We start from the raw sequence: 24,704 nt of genomic DNA, 5'->3' as shown, positions 1-24,704 counted from the left end.
TCCCTGTTGTGTGGTGGGGCCCTGGGCAAGTTTTTTTACATGGATGTTTAAGGGGGGCCCTGGCCACCAATTTTCTTAAAACGTGTGGGGGGGCACAAATTTTTTCCCCATGTGGGGTCCTAGCCACCAATATTTTTTAAGGGGGGGCCTGACCACAAATGTTTTTTTCAATGGGGGGGGCCCTGACCACAAATATTTTTTTATTAACATGTGGGAACCATAGCCACCAATGTTTTTTTTTTTTTAGTGTGTGGTGGGGGGTGGACCTGTGGGGTGGGGAGGGCGGAACCTGTAGGTGTGGCTTGTGGTGGGCACAGCCCAGGGGGCCCAGGAAATTTTTTCGTATGGCCCTGCGATTTCTGATGGCGGCCCTGATCCTACCTTAGATATATAATTATTCCTTATTGGAGGCAAAACCAGACTATTGGGTTTATTTAATCTTTACATGATTTTCTAGTAGACTTAAAGGAACAGTAACGTCAAAAAATAAAAATGTTTTAAAGTAATGAAAATATAATGCAGTGTTGCCCTGCACTGGTAAAACTGCAGTGTTTACTTAATAAACACTACTATTGTTTATATAAATAAGCTGCTGTGTAGCAATAGGGGCAGCCATTCAAAGGAGAAAAGGCTCAGATTACACAGCAGATAGCAAATAAACTCTGTCTGTCTAATGGTGTTATCTGTTATCCATTAGTTAACCTGTGCCATATAGACGTTTTTCAATTTCCTCCATTGCTCCACAGCAGCTTGTTTATATGAACTATAGTAGTGTTTCTGAAGCAAACAGATCAGTTTTACCAGTGCAGGGCAACACCACATGATATATTCATTATTTTAAAACACTTTTATTTTTTGACGTTACTGTTCCTTTAAGGTATGAAGATTCAAATTAAGGAAAGATCCATTATCCAGAAAGCCTCAGGTGCCAAGCATTCTGGATAACAGGTCCCATACCTGTACAACAAAGGCACAAAGCACCCTGTTTTTTCTGCACTTTGTATTAGGAATGCACCGAATCCAGGATTCTGGCAGGATTCGGCCTTTTTCAGCATGATTCGGATTCGGAATCCTTCTGCCTGGCCGAAACGAATCCGAATTCTAATTTGCATATGTAAATTAGGGGCGGGTAGGGGAATCACGTGACTTTTCGTCACAAACAAAGATTTTTTCCAATTTTTACTTTCCTAACCCTAATTTGCATATGTAAATTAGGATTCAGATTCGGTACGGTATTCGGCCGAATCTTTCACCACGGTTTCGGGGATTCAGCCGAATCCCAAATAGTGGATTCAGTGCATCCCTACTTTGTATGTTGCTCTAGCTGCAGACCTTGGTGCTCCTAAAATGTGTAAATAGCTGCACTTCACTACATTCTGTAGCACTGCAGATATAATGTGTGAGGTGAGTGGCTTATGGGAATCAACTGGAAGGCTCCTAGCTTGCGTCATTCAGAACATGCAATCTAGGGAGCACCAAGGTTCAGTGTGCAATGCACTATGAAGCCCTGTACTTAGAAGACAAGGAGATGCAACCATAGCTTTACCTTTCTTTCCAAGGAGTCCTTGTGCAGCCTTGCATATGAGCAGCAGAGTGCAAACTGAATAATGTACTTTACTGCACATGTGTAAGCCCAAGATGGAGGCACCTCAGAATATGGCAAAATGGCAGCCTTCTGTTAGTTCTTTCCATGGTACAGTTTTTCTGAAAAGTAGCACCGGCCATTGTGCTTTAATTAATTTGGGGGCCTAACATTTAGACACAGCCCAGTTAATTAGTCTTTTATTGTCCATTAATGCATTAAATACAAGGTTCCCTTGTGCTTGTGTGTACTGTGCATGAACCTACCACTGGTATTAGCATAAGTGCTTTCTATATGAAACCTAAAGCAATTTTGCACCCCTCGATTAGCACTTGTGCCTATACCATAGATAAAAGAGCATTACTTGTTGCTTCATTGGTGGTGCAGGCACCTTACTTGTTACTGACATTGGACCAGTGTAATAACCCAAGAGCTACTCACATACAGTACCATCATACGAATGGAGTTGATCATGGAGTAGGAGCTCTAGGAAGGGAGAGGGGAGTGGGAAGAGCTGCATGGGGGTATTTAATTGTCAAAAGAACAGTATACAGCCTACAGCATATCTTTGTTAATATACAGAATCCTTATAATGATGGTCAGATATCAGACTGATTTTATATATTTTATTCTGTTGCCTGATACTTTAAAATATGTATCCAAAAATGTTTGGCCATGATGTCACAACTTTTACCCAAGGGCAGTAAGTAACCCATAGCAGCCATTAAGATACTTGTTTTAACAGGTAATAGTTAAAATTCTACTTTTCAATTGGTTGCTGAATATTAGGTCTTTAGCAAACTCTGGGGTCTGTTTACTAAAGTGCGTTAAATATATTCGCACAATATATAGACAGAATTTTCACCAAATATGTTATCGCCAGTTTACTAACCTGCGGTAAATATAAATTTGCGAATTTTCTTGCGCAAGAATAATTGTTCGACAGTTATCGCATTCGATGAAGATAACGCTAAGTACACATTAACGCCCAGTTTACTAAACAACGAAATGTCTTAAAGACAGAATTAACGCCAGAATATTCGCAAAATTTTACCGCCACCTATGTAGTGGTGTAAAAGTATTTTTTTCGCCAGAAAATTCTCAAGGAGCAGGAAATATCCCATAATACAGTTTTTTTTTACCCATCATTCTTTGCTGACAGGAGACAGATCTGTAGCTATTGCTGACAGGATGTTTTGGCTTCTGCTTCTATCTGGTGCAACAGCAGCAATTTCAGCTCAGAGTTGTATTATTGGCAGCGGGCATCACAGTCCAAGGATTCGTCGGCCTCTACGCTTTTTTGGTTTCATTGTGATTGGCTACATTAAACTGTGTATTTCTATGAAGCAAAGAGATTGACTGGTATGATTTCTTGTTCATATGATTCTGTTGGCAGAAGGGTTAATATGATGCAGACATGTTTGATTGGTGTTACTCTGGTAATGTTGTTGGATGGTATAATCATCAGTCAATAAAGTTTATGAGTTTTGAAGATGCATTTCTGGCCATAAATGTCACAGTAAAAATTGCCATAAAAACTGCCATAAAAAAAGACTATTTTATAGCATAAATGTTCGCAAATTTTTCGCCAGAAAATTCGCAACTCGCTAAAATTACCACTATTGTAAGTTGGTTCGCTAATGTAGTTACCGCAAGTGATCGCAATGACTTCTGAGCGCATCTCTGTTTAGTAAACTTAATCGCTGCGAATATTCTGGGGGAAAAATATTCTCGGCGATAACATGCAGAAACTTAAAGTCAGATTTACTGCACTTTAGTAAACGGACCCCATTGCACCTTTTATTACATAACCCCCCAAATGTATGACCAATGCATGAGCCTGGATTATACTGCATCTCTAATCTATATGGTTTATTTTATTTCAGAAGGGATTACATTGTTAAATAATTCTGTACTAGTATTCGTTCAAATATTCTAGATTTAATATGCTTTACCAAAACACATTTCTGTTTTTATTGAAAAATTGTCAGAACAATACATGGCAGTAGTGATGGGTGAAATTTGCCGCAAATTTGTGACAAATTTATTCACCCATCACTACATGCCAGTTTGTTATACAAATCAGAGATTAAACTCTAATACTCAAAAAACAGAACTGGACTAAGGAGTGTTTCTTATCTGGTTATGATTTTTGTTGTTAATGCAAGGACAATTTTGTCTTCATAAATGTAGCATGGTAAATCCTTACTTGTCTGCTTATATTATTTCACGGGTCAGTGGCACAAAAAAATGTAAAGGATAAAGTGTACAGTAAAAAAGAAAGAGGGAACTAATTTAAGGACAATGCAGTGAAGAACTGCTGAATGAAGAACAACAAATGGAGGACATTTAAAGCCTGGCCTCAGGGAGAGATTAAACTAGGGGCCTCAACTCCAATTACATGTTCTAAAACTCAGTTAAACAGGTAACATAAAAGAGAGGTGGGGGTCATCTTAAACATAATAAGGCCTCTTTAATACACTGGCGTGAGAATTTCAACTGCTACTGTTACCTGTCAATTACAAAATGTATATCGCCATGAATTTTAGACGTTTCTACTGACAGAATCTATCCCCGGTTTATTGTCTCTGCTAACAACATACCTGTATTTCTATAATGCATGTTATGTGACTGTCAAAGGAAACCTTGAGTCATTTGTTATACAATATTAGCTGTCAGCAGACCTTCGTTTTCATCATCTTCCAAACGTTGAATGTTGTTTTCACCATGGTAATATCAGAGGGACATGCTTTCAAATATAAATGAACTGCCAATGATCAAGTTTCTCATGGCAAAACACAAACTTGCAGTAAAACATTGGCTTAGTGAATAAAGGGATTCAACTGCGAGTCTTTGGGGGGCAGATTTACATAGGATTGTACGTAGGATTGTAGCATTGTCCAGTGGGGTTTAGTCAATAACATGGAAATAGATTTACCAGTTTGTAAAATTACTCCATGCCTGCATTCCTAGCACATTGCAATTGGCCTTTTTTTATATGCTGTATTTACCTTCTTCATCTGATGCTTTATTATTAATAATTAATTTAATTTATTGCTGTTGCTACTTTTTATTGCTCATCTTTTTAATTCAGCAAACCTTAGCATGGTTATCCTGGCCTCGCTTCCCCGTTATCGCTGCTCTTGCGAGAACCCGGTCCCTACTCTACCGGCTCGAACAGTACTGCATTTTCTTCACACTTCATATTCATTAATGTTTAGTAATATATGGTAATATTATGTGTGAAGTTTGCACAACTCTGAGGAAGTGCCGAGATCACAGGCATGAAACGCGTTAGTTTGTTCCCCCACTGCTGTAAGATTAATATGTGTGCTTGAATAAAAGCCTACTTTGATATTAGAAGGCCTCCTCTATCTGGATCAGCACTCAGAAGCGAGAATGCAACATCTTTCTATTCAGACCATCTTCTATTAATATTCTAGTCTCTTATTAAAATCGGTTCATGGCTGCCAGGGCAATTTGGACAGCTGCTAAATAAAAAGCTAAATAACTCAAAAGCCACAAATAGTAAAAAATCAAAAAATTAAAATCATACTACAAGTTAATTTAAAGGTGAACAGCCCCTGTAAGTATCCATTTAATTATATTATATCCATAAAGGCTATGGGCCCTTTCCTATTAATGATGACCTGTTTTTACCAACACTGAAAAGTGTTGTGAAAAGGCCCCACATTCACAAAACTGGTAATTCACAGGTTAAGTGAGGATTGTGGCAATTGTAATTGGCTATGTTTTATCATATGCAGCTAAACTAAAACCCGCACAAGCAAAGTTTATAATAAAATATAAAAATGTGTGTGAGAATAGGGAGCAGGAAAGTCATTACTTCCTACTATGCCTAAAAATAGAGGGAGAAGCAGATTTGAGGGTCATTATAAGACATTTGTGAGTGATGTTCCCACCTTTACATTTATCAACTCTATTACAAATGATTGCCTTGACTAATCCAGCCTATTTAAGAGGAAATTATTAAGGTAAGCCTCAGATATTCATTTCATCACAGAATGCATGTCCCAGATGTGAAGATTTACTAAATCCTTCTTGTTAAGGATTACATGAAAGCTAGTATTAACTGCTTTCCAAAGACAGACAAAGCATTTATTTATTTTGTATGTATGATTTTTAAAGAACAGTATTTGCATTACAGAATTGTTGTTTGGAGAGTGAGGATTTTTTTACTAATGGGAGCATGGCAAAAGGCGCCTGCCAGAACAGATTCACATTCAAAGTTCCTTTTTTTTTTAAACCTTCTGGTAGTCTGTTTGCAACACAAGGATTATTACAAGTAAACAGATCTTCTGATACTGGCTGGGGAGGGAGGGGTGAATGCCTTAGACAATGCACCTCTATATTTGACCTCACCACACCAATACCAGTTTGTTGCATGGGTGTCCTACAAGCAAATTACAAGCAAATCATTTTAAAATATTTTTGTCCAATTATAATTCCATTCCTATTCCTGGTGAAACGATGGAGGTCAGGATGAGAGCTACCATATTACCATATGGATCCATATTATTTCCAATAAGACTGTAAAACAAAGGATTCACCTCAGTGTAATCAAGCAAAGAATTTGTCCCTTGTAGGGATTGTTCACTTTTTAATTACATTTTAGTATGTTATAGAGAGCAGTATTCAGGAAACATATGCAATTTGGTTTTCATTTTTTTGTTATTTGTGTTTTTTGAGTTTTATTAATGAGATCTCCAGTTTGCAATGTCAGCAATATGACTGCTAGGGTCCTAATGACCCTAGCGACCATGAATTCATTTGAAAAGGAGACTGGAATATGAATAGAAGAGGGCCTGTCAATGACCCCCATTTGAAAGCTGGGAAGATTCAAAAGAAAAAGGGAAATAATTAAAAAACCATTAAAAAAAATGAAGACCAATTGAAAGGTTGCTTAAAATTATCCATTCTATAACATATTAAAAGTTAACTTAAAAGTGAACCACTCCTTTATGTACTATATGGGGTAAATTTATTAAGCAGCAAAAATTCGCCAGCGATGGCTTTGCAGCCACTGCAACACTTCGCCATGCGAAAATTCACTCAGACAACTCTAATTTACCAAAATGCGAAGTTATGTCCAGGTCGTCGAACCCTGGCGAATTTTCGCTAGCGTTACTTCAGCAATCAAAGCGAAGATGCACTAGTGTTCAATTCTGCCTAGTGTAACTTCTTTAGAGGTCTTCGCTAATTTGCATACCGCGGGAAATTATAAAGTTGATTGCAAATACATTACATTACTAAAGTCCAGGGAACCTTAATAAAGAAAAAAAGAGTTGTTATAATGCTTTACACATGAGCCCACTGTATAGTTTATGTTCCATGTGTTAGAAAATGTATGGGGGAACCCGGTTACCCAAAAAACTATTTTAAGGACAGACGCCAGTGTTTTTTGGGACTTTTTATTTTTTTTTTGGGAAACGTATTCCACTAAAAATATAATTTAAGTAACAGAAGATTGAGGAAGATCTATGCACTCCAATGCACTTTGCCTGGTCTGAGCTGGCGAAGGCAAGTCTGACAAAAGAGGTAACATTTAGTAAAATCCGCATCTTAGTGAATTTGCAGAGCAACGTGCATTCGCCAGAGCAAAAATTCGTCTGGCGATAAGAGTGTGAATGACCGCTAGTGTCTGTCTCTTTCGCTAGTGAAGTTACTTCGCCCTTTAGTAAATCTGCCCCTATTTGTTACAACAGAAAGCAAAACAAAAGGACGGTTAAACATGCCTGTTAACTCTATGGCTAAAAGCACAGTTGACTTTCTTGCTGGCAGCTAATGGGGAAATAGTTGTAACTGATCCTGCTACTTTCCATTGAATGTATGAGTAACTGATAAGAGTGCCATTATGGTTCTGTAAAGCCCATCATTTTTGAGGTGGAAGAGGTAGTTATGGAAACTTTTCTGTGGCCTTGTCAGCTGATATATATGCTGGTAGGAAAAACTCCCTGTGTGCCTTCCGCTGTAAAAATTTGAATCAACAAACATGCCCAACTTTATTTAATCCACCTCTGAACCACAGAGAGGACTAGGCAGAAATTCCATTCAGTAGGTAGAGCAGGTCATCTGTAATTTGTGTGCAAGTCTATTTTTAATCAAACTCACCGGGGGCATTCAATTCTGCATGTGATTACATGCCTAAATTCCTGCAAGGCAAGTGTTGAATTATTTTATCAATAAGGGCCTATCATTTTACTCCATATCCCAAAATCATTTGCATTGAGTTGTTAAGGATATTGTACCCACATTGGAGCTCACCTTGTATAGTACCCACATTGGAGCTCAGTTGAACTAAAGAAGCTGCTTGGATGAGTAGTGAAACGTCTTCAATGATTACTCAGCAAGTCCAGTTGTTTTTAGATTTACCTATACTAGGGGGCCCATTAGCTAAGGGTCGAAGTGAATTTTCGAATTCAAAAACGTTGAATTTCGAAGTAATTTTTTGGGTACTTCAACTATCGAATAGGCCAAATTCGACCTCGACTTCGATTCGAATAGGAAAAACTTTGAATATTCGACCTTTCGAAAACCGAAGTACTGTCTCTTTAAAAAACTTCGACACTTCGCCACCTTAATCCTGCCGAATTGCTATGTTAGCCTATGGGGACCTCCTAGAACCTACAGCCAACATTTGGCTAAGTTTTTAGAAGTCGAAGTTTTCTAAAAATCGTTTGATCGATCAATTAAATCAGTCGAATTGTTTGACTCGAAGGATTTCATTGATCAATCGATTTTACTTTGATCGAATATGGCCATATTCCATCAAAAAAAACTTCGACTTCAAATATCGAACTACTGCAATTCGATGGTCGAATTTCAAAGTTTTTTTCACTTCGAAATTAGACCCTTTGTAAATGTGCCCCTAGATATTGGAGCTCACATTCATAATTATTCCAACCCTGCTGGGCCTTCAATAGGGGAGAATGGAATGTAAGAAATAATTAATTTTTTACTCCTATCCTTATGCACGGTGGAGTGAAGGGGGGTTAAGGACCCCTGTAATTCAGTTAGTCCCAGGAACCTCCCTTTTTCCATGGTTCAGCCATGTTGTAGAAACTCAAGGCAATCATAACTTTTATTTTAATGCATGGGAAAGGTAAGGGCATATTTACTGAATCCTGCCTATTGCATAATCATTATTGTACATGAAAGAAAATCCCTAGTTAAGAAGAAAAGAGTACTTTAAAGAATATTTGGAATTTGTATGTAGCATATTTTGTTTAGCCATATGAGTTACATAAGAGATTCTGAAACTTGTGCAACATTTGTCCAACTTCAGTTTTTGAGTTATAAAGAAACTGAAACATAAAACCAACGCCCATAAAACAAAACCTCTGTAACTAGACCCACTTGGTAGACAAGGCCAAGTTACAAAAACAGTTTAGTTCCTTATCTACATATCTATACTTACCAAGCATGGATGAATTCCATCCAAATAGTTAGCATTTACAGAACTATAATTATCTCACAATCATTATACAATTTATTTCTTTTTACGGTTCACCTGTTTTCAGTTTCCTGCCAAGGTTGGGCTAACACTCCCTAGTTGAATCAAACCAACACTTTGTTATACCACATTTTCCTTTCCAGTGCATTTGAGAGGTGAAATAAAATGTAATCGGAAGAGTTTCTAACAAGTTGTAGCAAGCCAGATTCCATAATATAAATACTTATCATCTAGAAACAGGTATCATATCACTAACCTCCACAGCAGCTGTGTCTAAGCATGTAAGTGCAGCTAAATTTCATTGATGTGCTTGTTAGTAACAAACGGACGTGTCTAACGACACTTAAAGGTATATCTGCAAAAAAAGCAACAAAAGAATTTCGCAGCTGAGATGCTGGAATCTATATCACTGCCATACATTATCAGAGACATTGGGTACAGATTCACTGACCGGCGAAGTCGCCAGCGTCCGTTTCGCACCCATCGCAACACTTCCCCAGGCCCAAATGCACTCAGACTTCGCCAATTCACTAATATGCGGAGTTTTGTCCTGGGCACCGAACACTGGTGACTTTCCATTAGCATTGCTTCGGGAGTGCATTTCAAAAGCGTAGATGCGTTCATTTCTGCCTAGCGAAAATTGGCTAGTGATCTTGAGCTCAGATCAATTTGCATACAGCAGTTAATTTAAAGTTTAAAGTGGAGGTCTTTATTATAAATGTTGCTACAAATGGTTTGCGTTGCCAGTTTATATTAGACATGTGCAGGGAAACTTAATAAAGACAAGAGAATTAATATAATGCCCTACACATGAGCGCACTGTAAAATGAATGTTCTATATGTTAGAAAATGTCTGAAAAAACACGGTTCCCCAAAAAAAGTTTGTTAGGACTTTTGCAGGCAATCATGCTGAAAAAAGGAAAAGACGCCAGCATTTTTTAAACTTTGACGCATTTTCGGCTCACAGGATATGATGTAAGTGACAGATGATTGAGTAAGATCTAGCTTCTTTTAAGGACTTTGTCTGGTCTGAGGTGGCGAAGGCAACTCTGGCGAAAGAGGTAACGTTCAGTAAAATAATTTCACTAGAGAGAAAAGTCGCCTGGCGATAGATCGAGAATGACTGATAGCGACAGTATGTATCGCTAGCGAATTGACTCTTGCCACTTCACTCTTTAATAAATCTACCCCATTATGCTAGTTCTGCATTAACAAACTACAGGTATATTTGTATTCTTAATACAAGCAAGAGAAGCCCCTATTTTGTTTGTGATCACAGTGTCGGCTGATACAATGATGGTGTTTATATTATATATCCAAAGCTGATAATATTGTATGCAAAAATGGGCAATTGGAGTTAGGCTTCTATTGGCTAGCCTTGAAAAAAAACCCCCATAGAGATTCCATGAACATGTCATCTACATAATACTATGCACAACCTCTAGAATCTACTCTTGGGCTTGCATAAATATCCATATTATAATCTGAATCATAAAATCAAAAATGTAGAATCGAGAATTGATCAAGATCCCTAGGGTCACAAACATACTATCATGCTTACCTTACATTACAGAGAGCAATTCATCACACTTTTAGGGATTTTCGCAATCATTTAAGCAGCTAAATGGATAAATTATGTCATCTGGTCACATGCTGAGATCACAATGATTCGGATTACTTCCCAAAATCACCAATTCTGATCATCAGCCAGCCACAGTGTTTTTAATGACCAACTGAATTAAGTATTGGGTTGTAGCATAATATAGTAATTTGGTTGAAAAGACATGAATGTCCATTAGTGATGAGCAAAAAATTTTGACATGTACAGATTCACCGCAAGCTTCCAGGCTTTGCAAAACGGCGTCAAAAATTTGCCATACGGCTTATTTCACTTTGCATTACAAAAAAATCGACATACGACAAACACATGTCATTTTATACTTCCCCTCTCCTTCCACATCAACCAAAGGCATCTGAGCCACCCACTGTCTATATAAGTACATACACATAACTGGTTTATGGTTTATTCATTTTAATGTAGGATACAAAGGTATTATGAAGGTATTATCTGTTGATAATCCAAGGTAGAAAAACCCTCACACAATTCACAATTTCAATTCTTGATAAATATGCCCCTTAAGAGTAGTAGTAGATACCATTACCAGTCAAGCAGACATAAAAAAAAAAATTAAAATTTTTAAGAAATTGGCAACATGGGAGTCTAGTGAATAGAAGGTCCTCTAACAATGTAGGGGTGTGTAGCAGTGAAAATGCATGTGATTTTGCCCACCCAATTGTCCTCCCATGGTGGCAAGAAAAAAAGCCCCAAAGACTCTGATGTAGTTTGCTAGAAAAATGACAGACAACAGAGAAAATCTGTCGCGCAATTTTTTTTCCCTTAAATATAAAATATAAAAAATGTCAAAATTTTTTTACCATTTCACAAATTCTCCTGCAGTTAAATGAATTTTTTGTCAACGCGAAATGGGACAAATTCACTCATCACTAATGAGCTATGAATCTATTTGAAGCTGTGAATGAATGATTTTAACTAGGGGTGCACTGAACCCAATATATCAAGTCATTTTTCTTAAAGGATTTGGCTGAATCCCTAATCAACTCTAAAGTCTAATTTACATATGCAAATTATGGTAAGAATGGGGAAAAAAGATCCATGCACTTCGCACAGAGATAAAATTGTGCATAATAATTTACATATATAATTCTTCATTAGGCTGTCAATTGGGCATGGAATAAACTTTGCAATTTTCTTGTTATTTAGAGTTTGGATTCGGTTTGGCAAGGAACTTGGATGCCATTGAATCTGAATCCTGCTCAAAAAGGTTCAGATGTAGTTGAATCACAAACCAAATTCAGGATTCAGTGCATCCCTACTTTTTACCTAAAGCAATATTGTATTATCAAATCAAAATTGTTGATTTAAGCAATAGTGATTTAACAAGTGCAATTCCTCTGAAACACAGAAAAAGCTTTGATGTTAGCCACTTTCCTGCAGGAAAGAATAGGCAACACCAACTCGATTCCTCAAATCTTACCTTTGAAGCTTAGGCTTCATTTCACTAATTTGTGCAACCAATTAAGCTCCTACCTAAGCATGGTTTGGTTGTCCTAAAGCAACAAGATATTATTTCATTGTGGCGTCACTCATAATTGTGCCATGTAATTAAAACACAATAAGCAGGAACAGACTCATGATTGAGTAATTTCGGACTCTTTCCTACTTTCTAGAATATGGTGCAGTAAACGGTTAGAAAAAGAAATTTGATCAGTAAAAATGCTTGAGCTTTAACAGGAAAGTTTGTGAAACCGCCCACATAATTACCACTTTGATAATTCAGCAGGAGAAAGCAACACTACTTCTGCTAAATGTTAGCAGTTTCAAATGATAAACGTTCTTTTTTTCTGAACTCTATTGCCAGTGAGTTCTGTTTCATTATTTTTAGGTCTTGTAAATCATCTAAACAATGACTGAAAAACAGCATTAACATTTTTCAGGAGATTAATCAGCAAGTAAGATCCTTATCTCGATTTCAAAAGCAATATTTTTGCTCTTTTGTATCTTTTAAAATATTATCTGGTAATCTAGAATAACAAAAGATTACCAGGCAACCTGCTTAACAAGTTATCAAGAACTGAATTGTGCCCATTATCCTTTAACAAAAGTCTTTACAACTTAAAGGGACAGTCAATTTTTATCAATTAATTTATACTGTCTAGTCATGTTTAGAATAACTTTTACTCATTTGTATATTTTTAACCCAAAGCAGAACTAAATATGCCTATTCTGTATCCTGCGACTAGGGATGTAGCGAACGGCGGAAAAAATGTTCGCGAACATATTCGTGAACTTGCGTCAAAAATGCGAACGGTTCGCGAACGTCGCGAACCCCATAGACTTCAATGGGAAGGCGAATTTTAAAAGCTAGAAAAGACATTTCTGGCCAGAAAAATGATTTTAAAGTTGTTTAAAGGGTGCAACGACCTGGACAGTGGCATGCCAGAGGGGGATCAAGGGCAAAAATGTATCTGAAAAATACATTGTTGACACAGCGCTGCGTTTTGTGCTGTAAAGGGCAGAAATCACACTACGTCACTCAGGTGATGTTTCTGGACACGGAATGTGAAAAAGCTCACACAGCTAGGTGGCACTTGGTTAAAGACTGGGCAAACAATGCCTGCAAGGGCAACGTATACAGTAGTGGGTACGGAATATATTATTGCTGCTGTAAAAACATCACTCAGGTGATGTTTACGGACACGGAATTATTATTGTTATTTAGACAGAATGTGAAAAAGCTCACACAGCTAGGTGGCACTTGCATACCTCCCAACTGTCCCTCTTTTGACCACTCAACCCCCTGTCCCTCTTTTGTACTGGAAAGTCCCTCTTTTCTCTGAACTGAACAGCCAGAAAAAAAAACAGTTTCTAACTTAATTAGCTTTTGGCAGAGAGCTCAGAACAGCTAACAGGTGCAAATAAGATACTTTGTAACAATTTTGACTCTGGTTGGTGCTGGTAGTGGTGAACTACTAGGAGGAGCAGCACACCAGTCCCTCTTTTCTCTGAACTGAACAGACAGAAAAAAAACAGTTTCTAACTTAATTAGCTTTTGGCAGAGAGCTCAGAACAGCTAACAGGTGCAAATAAGATACTTTGTAACAATTTCGACTCTGGTTGGTGCTGGTAGTGGTGAACTACTAGGAGGAGCAGCACACCAGTCCCACTCCCCAACACAGCTAGACTAATAGCACTGGGCTCTTATAGTAGCAAAGTAAAAAAACAAAAAAGAAAATAAAAGCAGTCCTTACAAGGACTATTGGGTTATTACAGCAGTCAGCAGATGAGATCAGAAGCAGTGCCCACAGCAGCTACATACAGAGCACTGCAGTAGAAGGTAGATTACTAGTCAGCAAAGCTAACTAACCTAAACTCACTGTCCCTCAAATCCCTGCAGAGTTCTGTCCCTACAATACAGAGCAGTATCAAGTAGATTACTAGCCAGCAAAGTTACTATCAACTGTCCCTCAAATCACTAAACAGCTCTCTCCCTACACTAGCTCTTCCAAGCACACACAGGCAGAATGAAAAAACGCTGCAGGGCTTCAGTTTATATATGGAAGGGGAGTGGTCCAGGGGTGTGGGGGTGGTCCAGGAGGGAGAGCTTCCTGATTGGCTGCCATGTATCTGCTGCTCTGGGATGAGAGGGCAAAAATAAGCGCCAGCTAAGGCGAACCCAAATTGGCGAACGTCGCGCGACGTTCGCGAACATTCGGCGGACGCGAACGGTCGATGTTCGCGCGAATTAGTTCGCGGGCGAACAGTCCGCGACATCCCTACCTGCGACTAGCCAATGCAATAAAAAGGCTCCAAACATCACTAAAGCCCATTCTGTATTAGTTTCATTACAGTTTGTTGTGGCAGATGAATTGTAAAGATTTCTTCAGGCTTAAATCCAACCTGAAACACCTATGACATTAATTCAAATAAGAGGGATCGGCCTGCTTAGTTTACAGACAATTGGGCTACTAGCTGCAGTTCGAGCTCTGCCAGCAAGAAAAATAAATATAAAGCACTCAAACAAAAATGTGTTACTGACCCTCTCTATATGTAAAAAAATAACAAAATTCGATTTTCAGAAAATATTACTTAGAAACAAGAAGGTCCTTCCTGCTGGCTCAAACAGCTGACTCAATGCTCTCCCACCTTACCCCTCATGCTTACCAAGTTACCCAGCCAGTGCATAGAACAGATATAATAAATGTCTTTATGCAGCTTTCAAAGGCTTTAGTTTGCCTTTTAAAGGAGAATTAAACACAAAAAAATGGATATGGCTAAAAATGCCATATTTTATATACTGAAATTATTGCACCAGCCTAAAGTTTCAGCTTCTCAATAACAGCAATGATCCAGGACTTCAAACTTGTTACAGGGGGTCTCCATCTTGGAAAGTGTCTGCGACACTCACATGTTGAGATGTTGAGAAGCTAAGCTTAGGGTTTTTCGCAAATTAAAAAGCAGAAGATGAGGTTGGTCTGTAATATAAACTGATGCTACAAGGCTGATTATTAAATTCACATGCTAGTTGCACTGGTTTCTGTGCTTTCATGTAGTAATAATCTGTATTAATAACAAATCAGCCTTATATTGTGACTTTTCTACTATATTAGTACTGTATATTGGGAGTGGGTCCCTCAGCTCAGTAAGTGAGAGCAGTACAGATCTTGTGCAGTGAATCAGCAGAAAAGAAGATGGGGAGCTAATGTGGCATCTTCAGAGGCAAAACTCTTCATTGCTAAAGGACTGTGGTTGCCTCGGGCTGGTACAGAAGCCAAAAACATAATTTACAACATTTCTAGCCTGCTTCTTTAGTTAAACTTTCTCCTTTAAATTGCTGGCATTATACATGGAAGCTTCATCAGAGGCACAACGAGTCTGGAAACTAACTTAGAATGGAAGTAGAAAAAAAGAAGTCTGAGCTGTGGCGACACAGCAAATTCACTTAATGGCTCCAAAATATTGGTAAATTAACCTGTTTTATCAACATATATATATATACTGGGTCCTCTAAACTCCTGGGCTCTACTGCAACCGCAGGGTCCACTTCCTCTGTAGTTACTTCCTTTTGAAGAACCAAAAGAACAAGCCAAATTATATTGTGCTTGAGAAGTCAAGCAAGTATAACTATTAGTAACTTGGGCTAAGAACACATGGATGGGGACAGCTAAGACTGCTATGAGGAGCTCAGCAAACTTTGAAGCCTGGAAGGAAATTCTTTATTTATTTTGTATGCAGTCACGGTGGGCTCTAGGCAGTGGCTAATGTTAAGGCAAAATCTGGGCACTGGGGCTCTTGCAAATCCACTTTTTGGAGGGTGAGCTGACCATTTAGTTCTGTAGATTCTGATGGCAGCCCTGTGAGAAATAAACATTGTGGTAGTGTCTAGCTTCCTCATCATGGCAAGGAGTGCAGTACAAGACCAACAAACTTGGAATATTTTTTTGCCATGTCCGAGAGCTCATTTGATAGAACACACATCATTTCCCTGAGAGTAATTTTGCAATCCCAACCTTTTTTCATAAACCATAATATTTTTAATTAGCATTTACACTGAGGAAATTCCTCTCATCTCAACTGCTTGTAACTTTTAACAATATGATCAAAGTCATCCATAAATAAATGTGCCTTAAACTGACAAAAAAAAACAAGTTATGGATTAATACTCTTTTATGTGCGGTGATATGAAAATACATTTTGTTGAAACAATAGGAAAAAACACAAATAAAACATGAAGTCATAAATACTAAACAAAAGGGTTTGAAAGATGTGACATATGATGCAAGCTAGCATTTTTTTTTATTTGGGTTCTGTTTAGGGTAAGTAAACATTATAAACCTACACTTTTGACACCTCTGATTTTGCATTGTGTCTGATCTTGAAAATTGATGTCCTATCAAATAAGGGTGACAACATAAATCTGCATTAGGTGGAACTCTGCTAAAGAATAGTGTATGAAAAAATTAGTTAAAGTTGTTGTTAATATAGTAAATATCTATGGATTTGCATTTCTTGTATTATTCAATATAACAAATATACAATATTTTAAACAGAACTCTTCATGAAAACATTTTTTATTGTTAAATCTGTCTTTGAATGAAGTGTCACATGTGGGACCAAACATGAAAATGAATTCTAATTTATCTTGCCTCATCTCATAGGGGTTGGCAAAGAATGGAAGTCTAGATATTCTATTCTTCCTTACCTCTTGGAAAGAGCTGGTTCCTATTGCTCCTCCACATGCAAATTGAAAAGTAATATTGAAAATGTTTCACCGCTCATCTGAGCAGCTTCTTTAGTTCGCATCTTAACACAGCCACTCTTATAATTGGTGATTTGTTTTAAAGACTATTGAGCAAGCCCAGTTAGGTCCATAAATATTTAGACAGAGACAACTTTTTTCTAATTTTGGTTCTGTACATTACCACATTGAATTTTAAATGAAACAACTCAGATTGAACTACAGACTTTCAGCTTTAATTCAGTGGGTTGAACAAAAATATTGCATAAAAATGTGAGGAACTAAAGCCTTTTTTTTAACACTTCATTTCAGGGGGACAAAAGTAATTGGAGAATTGACTCAAAGGCTATTTCATGGGCAGGTGTGGGCTATCAATGAAGCAGATAAAAGCCCTGGAGTTGATATGAGGGTGGAAAAACAGAAAAAAACCATCTGAGAAATTGCTACAATATTAGGAGTGGCAAAATCTTCAGTTTGGTACATGGTAGACACAAGTGGTGGATGATCGCAGAATCATTTTCATGGTGAATAGAAACCCCTTCACAACAACCAAACAAGTGAACAACACTCTCCAGGAGGTAGGAATATCGATATCCAAGTCTACCATAAAGAGAAGACTGCATGAAATAAATACAGAGGGTGCACTGCAAGGGGCAAGCCACTCATAAGCCTCAAGAATAGAAAGACTAAATTAAACTTTGCTAAAAAAAAAATCTAAAAAAGCCAGCACTGTTCTGGAAAAACATTCTTTGGACAGATCACACCGAGATCAATCTCATCAATGATGGCAAGAAAAAAGTGTGGAGAAGACTTGGAACAACTCATGATCCAAAGCATACCACATCATCTATAAAACATGGTGGAGGCAGTGTGATGGCTTGGGTGTGCATGGCTGCCAGTGGCACTGGGACTCTGGCGAAGGGACCTAACTACGCTAATTAAATAAGTTGCGGATTAAGGGTGATAGGTTGAAAAAGATCGTCATTTTTTGGGGGGGTACCCTCCTTCCCCCCTACATTTCCTAACATATGGCACCTAAACTATACAGTGGGCACATGTAAAGGGCAAAATAACAACTCTATTTTATTTTATGGGGGTTTGTGTCGTGTAAAGTATTTGCTGCTACATATGCGTCCATTGTACTTTAACTTGGGGCCGTATGCAAATTAGGCATCGCTATCGTAACGTTGGACCGCTGATCGTAACAACGCTAGCGCAACTTCGCAAATGATCGGTAACTTGTCGGATCTTCGCCTGGCGAAGTACGGCGAAGCCAATGCTGGCGCAACTTCGGAGGTAAGTAAATTGGGTTGAACAAAAAGATTGCATAAAAATGTAAGGAACTTAAAGCCCTTTTTTAACACAATCACTTTATTTCAGGAGCTCAAAAGTAATTGGACAAATTAAAAAACTGAAAATAAAATGTTCATTTCTAAAACTTGGTTGAAAACCCAGACTTCCTGAAGACGGCCCGAGTAATGGAGCCGAAACATTGATAAATAAATTTTACACTTGATTTTTTCACCTAACTAAGTCTTTGGAGTGCGGTTTTGTTGTTAAAGTACCATCCTTGATAAAGGTTACTGTGTGGGACTGAAACGTCGGATTAATAAACCTTTTTTTCTTTTTTTTTACATTTTTTGTGTGTTGTTTAAATCCTGTGAGTGCCATCATTTTACACATTGCATCTACTATTTGTATGAGCACCCAGATTTTGACTAATTTTAGGGTGTACGGCTCATACACACCACCTTCTATATAATATACTGTATATAGAGATATATATACTCAAGGTGTAGCAAAACCAGAGGGGCTTGGATGGCTCTTAGGCAAATTATCCAGGGCTACAGTAATATCCAACACTAAAGTAAATCAGAAGTGGAACTGTCATTTAAAAAAGATTGAATTATGAAGCAACTGAAAATTGGGTATTTTAATACTTTTGGTAAAATTTTTGTTGACAGCTTTATGTTGACAGCTTTATCTTACTATACCAGTAAGTGCTTAATTTTCACCATTTATGATTCTCTACTTCAGAAGGCAGTCCAACCTGTTAAGTCCCTTGAGCTACCCCATTCAAACTTTAAATGTGGTTCATCATCATAATTTATCATAATTCCTCATCATAATTTATTTATATAGCACCAACAACTAATGTAGTGCTTTACATTAATGTATAACGAATCACGGTCTTAAAATTATTTATCGTTCAAGCATCATAGAGTAAGAATAGGATCAGAGAGCCCTACTAGCCATTTTAGTCTGGTTTTGGGTAAAACTGGATGCCTGTTTATGCCTCTGAACACTTACTGGTTATCCAATGAATTTCATCTCTTCAGTCTTCAGTTATAATCCTACTAATGTATTAATTCCAATCCTATGGGACCCAACTGCAACCTGGCATTGTTCTTTCATTCTCCTTCTTCATTTCTGCCAATTGTCCAGCCAGCTGTTGTTCTGCAGCTCCCTGTCATTATGTGGATAAGAACTTTATATGTGTGTGTGTGTGTGTGTGTGTGTGTGTGTATGAGTATGGTGACCCAATAACTAGCATTACTATTATGAATTACTGGGGTTCACATTACTGGGGTTCTACATTTGATTCCATGGCAGGGCACTATCTGCTGCATGCAACCGTGTGTATGTACTCTTGGTGTCTCTGGGGACACCAATTTCCTCCTTTATTCCAAAAACTAAAACACAGTTCGCATTATAAAATTTACCAAAATGGGCCAAAGTGTATGAAAAAACGAACTGCAAGCTGTAATGTATGATTGATTATTATCAATAATAATAATAGTATAATAGTACATATATGTAGTAGTAGTAGTAAATATCAGTTTAATGCCAGATAAAGTGAGCTATTATGACTGCACCGATGCCTTGATACAAGTTAATCAAAAAATATTTAACTGATATGGTCAAGATCTGGTTAAAGACTGCACAAAATGTCATATGAAGACACACTAAAATATTTGCCAGATGAGTCAAAACAAAAAGAAAGAAAATCCAGTTCTGGCTTGACAATTAAGATCTTCTGTAGCAAAAACACACATCTTAATGCTCAAATCTAATGTCACACTGATCACTTTGACTGCTATTATATTGTGATACTATACTCATCCTCGGCTACTTAAAACATAACATATATCTGATGAGATTTTTTTAGTGGAGGTCCACCAATCACTGCTCAGTGTGAACCAGCAAGGGCACTTTCTATTTGAGTAGTGACGGGCCAATTTGTCCACTGCCAGGCACCAATATTTTTCAGTGGATGGCAGCAGCGGGCAAAAGTATCTACTGAATCTGCCAGTACTCATATGTGAGTGATACAAAAGAGAGAATATACAAATAATATATGCATATACATTTTATTCCCTGAAATCATATTCTAAAATAAGTCATAGGTTAAACAACATAATATTTTGCATAAGAATAGGAGGATACCACTATGTTTTTTTATGTATTTTCCTCCTGCTGTGCCCAAAGTCTATACTCAAAGAAAGTAGAGATGCTGGATTTAAATGTTGTTTAGTAATTTGTAACTTACTATGAAGGCAGACCAGTGAGAAAGACAGGGATAAGTGCTTCCAGGCAATCTAAAAGCTCTCCCTTTCAATATTTGTTCAGAGCTAATCCTAAAGAAAAACTACTGACAGAATGCAGTCAAAAGACAAATTACATGGCTATTGAGTGGCTTAGTTTTCCAGATGGTCAATCCACAGTTATAGTTCTCTGGCTATTAAACATCTACTAACACTTGGAGCACAAAACATTCAATGGGTATTAATTCACTTAAACAGAAGAACACAAAGGGTGCAACTCCTGACCAATCATCTTATTTGAAAATCATTAAAGTGTTGTAAAGCTATAAATGTACCGTATTCACTTGCTCTTAATTTGTCATCTGTAGGATGTTTTACTTGAATAAATTACAAAGACTGAACCAGGATCTAGGCATTTCATGTCTTCACACATGCAAATTATTTGAGGAATATTTTTTAGGATTAAAAAAAAAAAAACACACCTGTTAGATTTCTACAGTACAAACCTAGAACTGGACTGTAGAATTCTGAACTGTATGAATTCTCTTAGGGGCAGATTCACTAACTTCGAGTGAAGGATTCGAAGTAAAAAAAACGTCGAATTCCAAAGTGTTTTTTGGGCTACTTTGACCATCAAATGGGCTACTACGACCTTCGACTACGACTACGACTTTGAATCGAACTATTCGAACTAAAAATCGTTCAACCATTCGACCATTCGATAGTCGAAGTACTGTCTCTTTAAGAAAAAACTTCGACCCCCTAGTTCGCCATCTAAAAGCTACCAAACTCAATGTTAGCCTATGGGGAAGGTCCCCATAGGCTTGGCTAACTTTTTTTGATCGAAGGATATTCCTTTGATCGTTGGATTAAAATCCTTCGAATCATTCGATTCGAAGGATTTTATCGTTCGATTCGAAGGATTTTATCGTTCGATTGAAGGAATAATCCTTCGATCATTCAATCGCACTATTTGCGCTAAAATCCTTCGACTTCAATATTCGAAGTCGAAGGATTTTAATTCCCAGTCGAATATCGAGGAATTAACCCTCGATATTCGACCCTTTGTGAATCGGCCCCTTAATGTTCAGTAATAGAAAATAATTTCTTCTTCCACCAGCAGTATTATAAGGGTAAATACCAGTAGGTATAGAGGAGTGGCAAGTATTGCTGTAAAACTTAAGTTGCTCTAAGTTCATAAAATTAAACATTCTGTGGCACAACAAGGACCAAATTGAGAAGATTTCTTAGGGGGGAATGTAATTAAAAATAGCAAGCATTATTTAAAATGGCATTTTTGTCAATGTTTAGCACTGCTTGCAATGTAAGATAATTCGCTAGCAAATATTACATCTCTAAGGAAAGGTTAGTGTTAACACCTGCTCTGGAGTTTCGTTAAATTTAGTCGCAAAATGCGCTTTGTGATTACGAGATTTTATTACATGCACTGCAAATGTTGCCAAAAGCCATTTGGTTGCAAACTTTTCCAGGTCTATAATTGTTCTAAAAGGAAGCAAACATGGTTATTAACAATAGCAATGGTCTTTGCAAATGTTTCTTGCGCTAACGAAACATATTACATTCCCCCACTTGTCTTGCAGATCAAGTGAATTCAGTCACCAGAAAGAAACTGGCCTAAGGATAGGAGACCCACTCTAAGAGATGTGTGTGCTTAGCTCAATCATGCACTGACATATGAATCTGAAATACTGGTATGTATGGTATGTAAGCTATGTTTTGTGACAAAGATATTCTACCTTGTGTACACGAAATGAGTATAAAACTTCCCCAACATTCCAAAAAACGTATTTATAGATGTAAGGAAATTCACCAGTAAGTATGCTGCTGATCGAAAAAACTATTTTAATATACAAGAGCAATTGCACTAGAAAGAAGAATTTCTGGTTTAAAATACGTAAATTCGACTATTAAATGTACCAGGAGCGGGTTTTTTGCCACCCCTGGTAAGCTGCTCGTTGCTGCAACCTCAGGCTATTTTTGGATACATGATATTACATTGTAATTAGTGATGGACGAATTTATTCGCCAGGTGGGAATTCGCGGCGGATTCTTGCGATTCGCTGCCGACAATTACATTTGCGAAAATTTTTGAAAAAATGGACACCTGCGTTTGTTCTTTTGGACGCCGGCGCATTTTCGCTGGCAAATTTGCACTGGCGTCATAAAAATGGACGCTGGCGTCAAAAAATAGATGCCAGCACCGTTTCGCGGATTTTTCGCCATTTAGCGAATTTCGCTGGAAATTTGCGAATTCTTCAGTGAAGCAAAACTCCACCAATTCGCCCATCACTAATTGTAATCAAACATCAGGATGAAAAAAAAAACTGCTGTTTAGTTGTTTTGTGTTTCAAAACTGTGTTTTTTCTTAAATTTTGGTTGCAGGAACAAAAAATATGATTAGCTAGGTTTACACAGATCAGGTAGCATTATCATTGGAGTATTATTATGCATTTTATTTGGATTGCAGGCCCAGAAGAGCTGAAAAAATAGTTGTATTATGCAATATTGCCTTAAGCTTACAACCATGATGTTGCTGGACTATAGCATTCAGCTCACTTAAGCCAATGATAAAATGTTGGCACATGCTAGAACAGCGTTCAAATCCCCTTTACATAATGAAAGCTGAAAAACACAAGGCTTTTGCAAAATAAAACAGTGCTTGTATGGTAAAAGTCTGGATATGTTGTATTTGGGTTTGTAATATTTAAAGATTTTTAATTCTGTAATTTTTTTATTGTCCAAAATTCTGTCTGAAAAAAACTAAAGAGTTAACTAGGACATGAAGTAAAAAACAAAGAGGCTCTCACATGTTTGACTAAATGGTGATGGGAAAGTATTAAGGTGAAAATAGAGCTAACAGCACATAATTAGAGAACCAGCTTAGGAAGTGAGGGGGCATAGGTCAAGAGAGCAAGTGAAAAAGTTGAGAACTTTCACACACCCCGAACTCTTTGAATTCTCTGTAACAGAACCAGGTCAAGCTAAAATAGAAACATGCAGGTATTGGATGCAGAATGGAGTTTTTCCGAATAAAGGATCTTTCCATAATTTGGCTCTTCATACTAGAAAATCATGTAAACATTAAATAAACCAAAAGGCTGGTTTTGCTTTCAATAAGGATTCATTCTCTTAGTTTGGGTCAAGTACAAGGTGTTTTATTATTACAGGGAAAAAGGAAATCATTTTTAAAAATTTGGATTATTTCATTACAAGACGACCATTCTGTAATTGGGAGCTTTCTGGATAATGGGTTTCCGGATAATGGATCCCATACCTGTATATAAAATAGAGTTCATTAAACTAGTGTTATATAGAGTCAGTGAGAGGGACATTTACATAGTTTATTATAATGATATATGAAAAATATACTTATACTTATATTAACTATTTAAGCAACACTTATGTGCAGCAATGAAAGTTGGTTTGATTATCAGTCACTAAATGCTGACAATTACATCACGTCAATCAGACTGTTGTTTGCCCGCCTTATCATGTGTTTAAAATGCATTTTCATTATTGAATTGTTACTTTGAGAAAGGCCTGGGACCAGGCCGAAACGTCAGTCTGTAACTTCTACAATAAATCATTTTTTTCCTTTTAAGAAGTCCTAAGAGTGCGGACCTTATTGCATTTTGGTTTGTATATAAAATAGGATATATACGCTGTCATATAAGCTATTGCAACCAATAGTTTACTATTACTGCTGCAGTGCTGTTTGAATAAGATAATAAAAAAATCGATTGATTAGTGACTAGGCTAGACTAGGGCCATGTAATATGGAATGTTGCCTCTGTGTAATCATTAGCCAAATGGATTACTGACCCCCCAGCCATGCAACCAATCCTTCCCATGACTGCATAACAGGGTCTGTATTGGTCAGTTAGGGCTACTGGTATGTGTAGCCAAATTAGCATACATGTACAGGTCTGGGATCCGTTATCTAGAGACCTGTTATCCAGAAAGTTCCGAATTATGGAAAGGCTGTCTCTCATATAGTCTATTTTATCCAAATAATCCACATTTTTAAAAATGATTTCCTTTTCTCTGTAATAATAAAACAGTACATTGCACTTGATCCAAACTAAGATATAATTGATCCTTATAGGAAGCAAAACCAGTCTGTTGGGTTATTATAAATGTTTGCATGACTTTCTAGTAGGTATGAAGGTCTAAATTACGGAAAGATCCATTACCCAGTCCTGAGCATTCTGGAAAACAGGTCCCTTACCTGTCCTACGTTCATGTTCATAAGAAGGCTAAAGTTT

The sequence above is a fragment of the Xenopus laevis genome, chromosome 1S (assembly GCF_017654675.1).
Source record: "Xenopus laevis strain J_2021 chromosome 1S, Xenopus_laevis_v10.1, whole genome shotgun sequence".
Classification (NCBI taxonomy): Eukaryota; Metazoa; Chordata; class Amphibia; order Anura; family Pipidae; genus Xenopus; species Xenopus laevis.
This window is presented reverse-complemented; position numbering follows the sequence as displayed.